Genomic DNA, 10,117 nt, shown 5'->3' with positions numbered 1-10,117 from the left:
AGGATGGTAAAAATGCATGGCACATAGTGTTCCCTATTAAATTTTTTAAGGACTTAATTTTAGGTTCACAGCAAAACAGAGGTAAATACAGAGATTTCCCATGCACTCTCTTCCCCCACACATACATAGCTCCTCTATTACCAACATTTACCACTAGAATGGTACATTTGTTAAAACTGATGAACCTATATTGACGCCATAATCACCCAAAGCCCATAGTTTATAGTTCACCGTTGGTGTTTTCTGTGAGTTTGGACAAATCTATATTGACAAATCCATCGTAGTATCATACAGAATATTTTCACTGCCCTAAAAGTCTGCTCTGCCTATTCCAACACCCCAGCCCCTGACAACTACTGATGTTTTTACTGCTTCCACAGTTTTGCCTTTTCCAAAATGTCATACAGTATGTATGTAATCTTTTCAGACTGGCTTTAAACTTAATAATATTCACTTAAGTTTTCTCCATGCTTTTTCATGGCTTGACACCTCATTTCTTTTTAGTGTTGAATAATCCATTTTCTGGATGTGTCACAGTTTATATCCATATACGTACTGAAGGATATCTTGGTTGCTTCCAAGTTAGGGCAATTATGAATAAAGTTGTTAAAAACATCGGTGAGCAAGATTTGTGTGGAATAAAGTTTTCAACTCCTTTGGGTAGATAGTATGGTAAGAATATATTTGGTTTTGTAAGAAACTACCTAACTGCCTTCCAAAATGTATACCATTTTGCATTCCTACCAGCAATGAATGAGTTTCTGTTGCTCCACATCTTCACCAGCATTTGGTGTTGTCAGTGTTCTGGATTTTGTCTGTTCTAATAGGTGTGCAGTTAAATCTCGTCACAGTAACATGATGTGGAGCATCTTTAGTATTCTTAATTTGCCATCTATCTGTATATCTTCTTTGGTGAGGTGTCTGGTAAGGTCTTTGGCCCATTTTTAATCAGGTTTGTTTTTCTACTGAGCTTTAAGAGTTCTTTCTGTATTTTGGATAACAGTTCTTTATCAGATGTGTCTTGCAAATATTTTCTTGCAGTCTAATTTGTTCTCGGGCTATTAATAATTTTAGTGTCCTAGAGTAATGATTTCTAGAACTTGAAAGAGAATTGTTTGATAACAAGATTGGTTACATTAAGTTGTATAATGAAAAGGTAAAGATCTGTAACTTTAAAACTTTCAGTTTAAAGTGATTAGAATCATTCTTTTCAGTTGCCTTAAATGAAGTTCTTTGGAAGTAACTAAAAATGGGCAAACGTCTACTAAGTAATAGCAACGTATTAAGCATACTACTGTTATGATTGTATTTGAATTGGTAATACATTCACAGGGTTCAAAAGTGAATTTATTGATATACATTGAGAAGCAAAGCCTCTCATCCTGTTGCATATGTCCCCTTCCAAAGATACATTTTAGGTAACTGTCATAACTTGGAAAGTTTATCTCCTCCACATCGTGTAAACATTTGTGTGCAGAGACTTAATTTGACTCTCATTTGCTTAATTATTTGAATTCAAAGTTCTCATAGTGATTTTTGTTCATAAATTTAGCTTATAATTTTGGAGAGAATGATGGGTGTGGTTTCTGATTGATTAGCAGTAAGATGATACAGCCTTTAACTACATAGATGGGTTTCCATGGGTGAAATAGCATGTTGTTAATGAAAAGTAATTTGAAATTTGATAAAGCAGTTTCTTATGTTTGTACAGTCTACTTTAAAGCAAACGTACGTGTACGACAGAATACAAAAGTGTCATTTAATGGTTATTACTATTTTCACACACAAACTCTGGTTTTTAATTCATATAAAAGCAAAGAGCATTGTTTTGTGTTTTCCCCTAGAGTACATTTCTGTTCTAGTCCTAGAAGTAAAAGTTAAACCATTTTGTGGCATAAATGTAAGACTCAATTTTGTCTACAACTAAGTGCTACTTTCCTTTTTAGTATATGTACTGACTTGCTGTTGTACTTCACATGTGATACTTAAGTGAACAGCAAGATGACAGAAGTTATATGTTATTTTCTAGTTGGTTAACAGCCTGTTTTGAATATATTCTTTCCTGATGGTTTTGACTGAAATGATCACCACAGAACCTCAGATTGTATGTATGTGAAATCATCGATAACACGAAGGCTATTCAGGAATTAGGGTAATCTATTAGTCTACTCAAAAATTAATAAGAAATCTTTCTAACACATTTCTTAAATTTTAGTTGAATGCAAGAACTGTTCACAAAACAGCAATTACTTAAGCCCTTATTCTTTTAGAGCTTACAAATCAGCCAGAAAAAAATATAATCAAACTAGCCGAGATGAGCTCAAACACTAGTGTCTGAGTAATTTCTCAGATTGATTTTGTGTGTATAATCCATGGCAAATTAAAAAATGGTAGCAAATACTTCCTGTATGTTTCTGTTCTCTCTTGCCTCCCCATTACTAAAAATGCATTCAAACATGAAAATTAGAATACCATGCAAATAAATATGGTTTAGATTTTTTTAAAGCATTTCTTTTAAAACTTGTATGCACCCTGGTGTTCTCGTTCCATGTCCACCCCTATGAGAAAAGTACTTACTAGGGTGATGTTTCTTAAGGAACCCCTCCCCTAGACATAACCCCATGTACTTAGAAATATCACCCACATACTAAAAATATTTGGCTTCTAATGTTGTCTTGCACTAATTACTATTGTAAAAGTAATTCTGTAAAAATTATAATACTTAAATATGAATAGTTAATATGCCACCCCACCCATTACCCTTTAGCATCTGTGTTATATTTAAATGCCTGCTAAAATTATCCATGTTTGCACATTTTTCATTTTTAGCTATTCTGTGGCTTATTTGGTTGGCATGAAAATTAGTGAATATCTAGGACAGCATAACCAGATTTTTCAGTGGCAAGACTGTATATCAGGTGACAAAAACATGAGACTTCAGAGATATAACAAAGTAATAATACCTGTTAGAAAAAAAGTGCAGCCTACAGACATCAAAATATCATGCATTCATATCCAGACATGGCCCTTTAGCATTCAAGTGTTAGCTATGTTAATTTGGGTCTTTGATTAAAAAAGTGAGGCTTTTAAAGTAGATTAAGGGTAGCACTTTTTACTTGGTTAATGGGGGACCAAGAATTCTCTAGACTCTTAAGAAAGGTGTCTTTAAGGACCCTAGACAAATTGTCACAGCTAACCAATGATCAAATCTGCCCAGTGATGTATGGCCCTTACACAGAAGGCCCCAGATTGTATTGAACATAATACTTAGTACTGAATCACAGCATTTCAAACTTTGTAGTAAAGTTAATTGTTCAGTGTCATGTATTTGTAAGGCTTAAGGACCAATGGCTGCTTTTTACAATGAGCTGGATGTATGACATGTAGTAGAAACCAAATGAAACAGGCCCATTAAAGTTACTGCAAGAGGGTTGCATGGAAGACTGTCATCCTCTACTGAGAACTGAGAGGAGCCAATAGCTTCTTATATTTGACACTGAACTTCTGCCTATGCCTGAGGCATGCTGTGTGAGCAGGAAAAGTGAGGCATACGTGGTTTCAGTTTTCAAGGAGCTTATGATCTAGTACAATAGATAATGATCTGAATTACTATATTGGTCATGTTGATTCTACAGCTGAGAAAGTAAGTTTGTTTGAGTTTTAGGAGGATGGGTGATCAGAATTAATGTTGGATATCATCAGGTATACATCATTACTCGAAGCCTCTTCTCCCAGAAACAATACCCCTTTCAAAATTCGTCACTGTTGGAAGTGGAGAGTAAATTTTTCATTCCAAGGTGGGAAAACAGTTGAGTAGATGGTGGTTAGACAATAGCTTTAAAGTCAGTTCAGGTTTGTGACTCAAAAACTGTGACTCTGGAAAAGTTACTTAATCTTGAGTAACTGAGTGTCTTTACCTGTGGAAACTTTAAAGATTAAAATGATGTTGACTGTAACACACTTAGTAATATCAAGCACATTGTAAGTGCTTGATACAGACTCGGTGTTTCAACATTACTTACACAGCTAATAACCCCTGAAAAAGTCTATTCACAGATGTTTAAGAGGCCAGATTATGATCTGTGCAGTGTAACAGTCATTTTGCAATCAACTAAAATTCATTTGGTGGAAAGGAAACAAAATCCAACTGCTAGTTTTCTCTCTGCAAGGCTGACAGTTCTTAAGCTGTGATATACGTGTCCCTGAAATTGCGTGCAAAGTCTGTTGTCTGTTTCTTTTTTTTTTTTTTTCTTTTTTGGCGGTACGCGGGCCTCTCACTGCTGTGGCCTCTGCCGTTGCGGAGCACAGGCTCCAGACGCGCAGGCTCAGCGGCCATGGCTCACGGGCCCAGCCGCTCCGCGGCATGTGGAGTCTTGCCAGACTGGTGCACGAACCCATGTCCCCTGCATCGGCAGGCGGACTCTCAACCACTGCGCCACCAGGGAAGCCCTGTCTGTGTTTCTTGGTAGGATTTTCAAATTGATCCATGACTCAAAGACGACTCATAATCTAAATGGCCTTCCTGGGAAGATCCTTGAGTATTTTAAGAGGGAGCTAGCTATTATACAAGCCAGAAATACCAAATCTACCTTGTTCTGCTGCCTCTCAGACAATATTAAAAGAAAAAGAGTACCTTTTCTCTTGTTAGAAGCAATAGCAAAGGCGGCTCCATGGGCTGAAGGAGGAAATGAATTTGTCGGTTACAAACATAGTCCTCCAGTCTTTTAAAAAATAATCTTGCCTTGCCATTTTAGTTTGATTTTCCTGATACCCCTCTCCTACTCTTCTCAAAACCAGACCAGGGTCTGTGACAACATGCTTTGCATGATACACACTCTTGCAAGCCAAGAAATGTGAGTTTCAAACATGTTATCTTACACAGTGATGGTCTTAACCTTGTAAGTCCAAATGTCCTCTCACAGCATTGGCTGAATTGTCAGGGTATTATTATGTGTGTTGGAGAGAAACTAAAGCATCTCTATACTATTATTTTCCAGGCTAAAATAGTAGAGAAGTTGAAAGTTACTCTGAGTTCAGGACAACAGCACTTTATTACTGAGTGATCCCTCTTCTGGTGCATATTATCTCCCTGAACCCATATCCCAGCCTGTTATTGCTGGAAGAATATCTTAGAATCAATCTTTGAAACTTCCAATGCATATTTCCCAATCCATTGATCCAGACACAGAAAATGGGTGAGAGTTGCCTAAATCATGCCTAAGAGTAGCAAAGTAGCCTAAATCTTTTAGCAGAGTCTTTCCCAAACCTGTGGATCACCAAAATCAACTGGTGAGCTAAAAACAACAGCAGCAGCAATAACACATACTTGGGTCTCAGTTCATTTTCACTAAATCAGACTATCTGGGAGAACCTGTGTTTTTGACAGCTCTCCCCTACGTTATTTTGTTAATCAGATTTGGAAAACACTGTTTAGAATGTATGTCTCCTTCCACAAAGTAGGTCCATGCAGTAGAAAGAGGGGTGAGCTTGGACAGTTTAGTGTCTCACTCACTTGAACTATTGCAAATGGAGCTTTCTGTTTCTATGTATTAGCCCCAGTTTAAAGCACTGGTATGTGTTGTCTCTTGTTAGAACTCTTGTATTTTCTATCCATGATTTCTAATACCACATTATTTTGCAAAATGGTAAGGTAGAAGCCAGATACATTTTGGTTGTAATCACATGGTTCCTTAACATATAGCTCAGACATTTCACCTGGAAAATCCTTCCCCAAAGTAACCACTTAATTGCATTGTTCTTTGGAGTTCAGTGAAACTCAACAATTAAACTCAATAAATGCTGTTGCTTTAAAGACTTTGGAGCCCATCTACCAATCTCACTTTAAAATTCATTGGTGGCACTTGCTCGCTTTTCTATAACTTCTCTGCCTGGGTACTCCACCCATATTACCTACTCGTTCATTAATAACCTTTTAGTTACCAACCAGCCTTGAAGGAAGGCTATTTAAAGCTGTAGTAGAAAAAAAAAAAAAGTTGCATTTCTCTAGCTCTGGAGAAGAGTAAAGGAACAGCAGTGAGGATAAATATTTCATTAGTATCACTTTTCCTCTTCATTGTGTGAATTGTCGAGAAAAGGTTTAGCAAGAATCCAAGACAAGGAAATCAGACAGCTCCCAGCATACCTAGCCAGTGCTCCCTGGCACAACTTCAGAATCTTGTTCAAAAGCATTTTCAGAACAGTAGGCACCCATTTATGTTAATGTAAGTACAGTAATCATAAGATAGGTATGAGTATGAAGTTATTACCAAGGTCTTGGCTTCATCTCTCTAAATGCAATCCAGGGTCACATGAGCCTATGCTAAGGGAATACAGAAGGATTACTAGAATGAGTTTTTGGTCCCGAGAGATGGGACAGAGTCATTTAGAGAAGTGTGCCTTGTGATCTTCCCAGGAACAGAGGAAGGGACCCAGGGCTGGAGTGAGGTAGAGGTGACCTTAACTGAAAAGGCTGGGCATGCTTAAATCGTGTCTCAAAAAGGAACGTAGTAGGAAAAAAATAAAGGACTTTGAAAGTAGACTCAAGTCTTTGCTTTGGTTCTTAATAGCAATGTAGTTCGGGGCAGGTTATTTAACCCCTATTTCTTCAATGGGAAAGTGGGCCTAACAAGACAATTTACAGGATTCTTGTCCCAATTAAATGAAACAAAATCAAAAGAGGTGAGCACAGCATTTAGCACAGAACTGATGGTGATGCCTGAAAGTATTTGCACAGTTTCTATGCCATCTCACCTTCACTCTGCCCCCCACCATCAACCCAAACTATCTCAGCCAAGTTAAGAAAGACCAGAGCTGGAAAGTAGTGGAGGAGATATCAATGCCAAGCTCTCAATGATTATTACAAAAGCAGAATGGTTTATCTCCCTCCTGTGGAAGAGAGAGAACTATAACCATTGAGATGAACTGTGATAGTGGAGCCCCTCAGATTAATACTTGTCTAAGCCAGATTACCTATGTTGCAAGAACAGGTCATCAGCTGTAGCCCAAGATGGGCGGAGTTATGGGAGTCTAGGGAAGATACAGACCTCTGCAAGGTATTTAGAAGCATCTGTGAGGTCCCTCTTGCAAAGAGCAGCAGACTTCAAGACGTGGTTCACATAGTGGCAAGTGTAGACAGAGTAGGCGGAATGACCATATACGAGGCAATAAAGTTCTCTTTGAGATGTAATGACTTCGGGGACCTTCTGAGAGAAGGTAGGGATGAGCTACTGGGCAGTTTTCTCTTCTTGGTATCCTTTGACCCGAGTATCTGCTATGTGCTGGGCCATCTTGTAATTTAGGTTTATAGCACCTCCTTGGTGACCTGTGACTACAAATGAACTTCAGTGTTACCTGTTGTTGTAAATTGTCTGTAGCTGACTCTCTATTCTCCCATGAATGGAGTCGAACTAGATTTGACTTCATGTGCCAAACCAGAACCAACTTGTTAAAAAATTCCTCTTTATTTTTTCTCGCTTAGAGAACTGTATGACAGCACATAACTATTTGAACATGACAAATTTAATGTGGCATTTTCTACCTGTACTACCAAAACTGAGCCAATGAGATTCATTGAGGTCATTTTATTTAGTCCGTTAGAGAATCCTAGGTCTTGAAAACAGCAGTTAATCATTTCTATAGCAAAGTTAGGTCAATAATGAAAACTTAAAAAGCCATGAGTTACACAGTCATGGAGTCTGGACCCCATTATAGTATCACAGTGGTTCTTCAGTAATGAACTGACAATGATTTGGTCTCACATTTAGCAGATGTAACACAAAGGATAATTCCAAATGCAGTCAGACGATTATCAGCATCATTTATGAGTGTACTTCCCAGCATTTACTCAGGGGTTTACTGACACTTGCTGTTCCTCATAAAATGATTTCTAGTTGGTGGTATTCCAAGTTGGATGTTCCATGTTGAACACAAAACAACTGTTCTGTTTGGCATCAAAAATCAACCTGCTTGGGCTTCCCTGGTGGTGCAGTGGTTGAGAGTCCACCTGCCGATGCAGGGGACACAGGTTCGTGCCCCGGTCCGGGAAGACCCCACATGCCGCGGAGCGGCTGGGCCCGTGAGCCATGGCCGCTGAGCCTGCGCTTCCGGAGCCTGTGCTCCACAACGGGAGAGGCCACAACAGTGAGAGGCCCGCGTATCGCAAAAAAAAAAAAATCAACCTGCTTCATGAAGAACTGGTTTTCACTTGCCCTTGTTTTTCTGATATGAAATGATTTCCAAGAATTATGGATACTTTTTAGCTTGTAGCAAAACTCTAAAGCATAAGTCTTAACAAATACCAAAACATCAAATAATCGTTTCCTTACAACTTCACGATAAACAAATGGGATACCATAGCATTGTACAATATCAGTAATACACTTCTTGTCTTAGAAGAGCACCATTAAGCCCAGATATCTGTTGAAATGAACTGGATATTTTGACTGAGAGGAGGAATAAGGACAGTGTAAAACATAATTCTTGATATTGTTAGCTTTTTTTAGTTGAAGATTCTAAAAGACAAAAATGTTCTCCCACAGTCGAATTCAAATATGTTTATTTAAATGTTTTTCACCTCCACTAATTTACAAGCTCTTCATACCCACCTTTGTATCACCAATGTCTAACAGTACCTTGTACACAGTAGGAGCCTAAAGATGGTACCTGTCTCCTAAAGACCAGACTCTTTGTAAATCAAGTGTACAAGTTTCCTAGGGCTACCATAACAAATTACCACAAACTTGGTGCCTTCAAACAATAGATATTTATTCTCTCACAGTTCTTGAGGCTAGAAGTCTGAAATTGAGGTGTCAGCAAGACTGGTTCCATCTGGAGGCTCTGATGGAGGATCCATTCCGTGCCTCTCTCCTGGCTTCTGGTAGTTGTTGGCAATCCTTGACACTCCCTGGCTTGTAGCTGCATCACTCCAATCTCTGCCTCTGACTTCACATGGCCTGCCTTCTTCCTTTGTGTCTGTGTCTCTGTGTCCAAATTTCTCTCCTTTCTCTTATAAAAACAACAGTCATTGGATGGAGAGCCCATCCTAATCCAGAATATCCTCGCCTTAACTTGATTATGCCACAAAGACCCTATTTCCGAATAATTCACAGGTACCAGGGATTAGGACTTAAACGTGTCTTTTTGGGAGACACAATTCAACTCACTCCATAAAAAGTTTAGAATATGTTTCCAAGGAGCCTTGCTTTAACTATTATAATATGCAGAAAAGGCAATTATGTTGACTGTGATCCACATATGTTTTTACATGAATATTAGTTATTGACTTCATTAACAATCTTACCACAGATAAAAATTATATTAATGTATACTGTTTCCTTGACATGACAGATTCATAAAGAAACCGATAACTCTCTTTGAGAAGTATCATGATGATCCTAAAAAGCTTCATTTCCTCCTTCTTGTGAGAAATATTGGCATTTATTTTCAATGTTGATACCTATTTTGAAGGATTCCAAAGAAAATGATCTCTGGCTACATGGCAGAAACAGTGCTCTAAGTGCTCACCACCCCAGTTCCTCTTCCCCAGCACATGGGAAGACAGTTATTCCCAAGGTTCCTTGCAGTTAGCCATGTGTCACAATCTGACCAACAAACTGGGCAGAACCGAAGTAAGCCACTTCTCAATTTAGCCCTTGAAAGCATTCTGCTTAAGCCTCCTTCCTCCCCTTTCCCTGTTAGGGTGACTTTGGGATCACATTTTCCAGTGGCATAGTTACCAGATGAAGGAGGGCTACCTGGATGTATCACAGTGGGACAAGAGTAATGAATGAAGTGCTACTGCCTCATGGCCCAGCTTGCTAATGCAACCTCTGGCTCAAGTTGGTGTCGTTTTGTTTGATTTTGTTTTGTTTTGTTTCATGCAGGTATATAACATCATCTAACTAAAAGAAAACAGAGTTTGGTGCCTTTAAAGCCCTTGGCATACAAAGACTGACTGTGATGAATTCATCTTTGTATTTCTAGCATTTTTCACAGAGCCTGGTTCATCGTGATGTTTGTTTTTCTTTACATCAGGAATCGATCTCCTTCAAGAGCCAGTATGTGTTTTTTTCACCCTTCATAATGCTTCTAATGAAAACTCATTATTTGGCATCCTATA

The sequence above is a fragment of the Monodon monoceros genome, unplaced genomic scaffold (assembly GCF_005190385.1).
Source record: "Monodon monoceros isolate NGI ecotype Baffin Bay Population unplaced genomic scaffold, NGI_Narwhal_1 Super_Scaffold_5, whole genome shotgun sequence".
Classification (NCBI taxonomy): domain Eukaryota; kingdom Metazoa; phylum Chordata; class Mammalia; order Artiodactyla; family Monodontidae; genus Monodon; species Monodon monoceros.
This window is presented reverse-complemented; position numbering follows the sequence as displayed.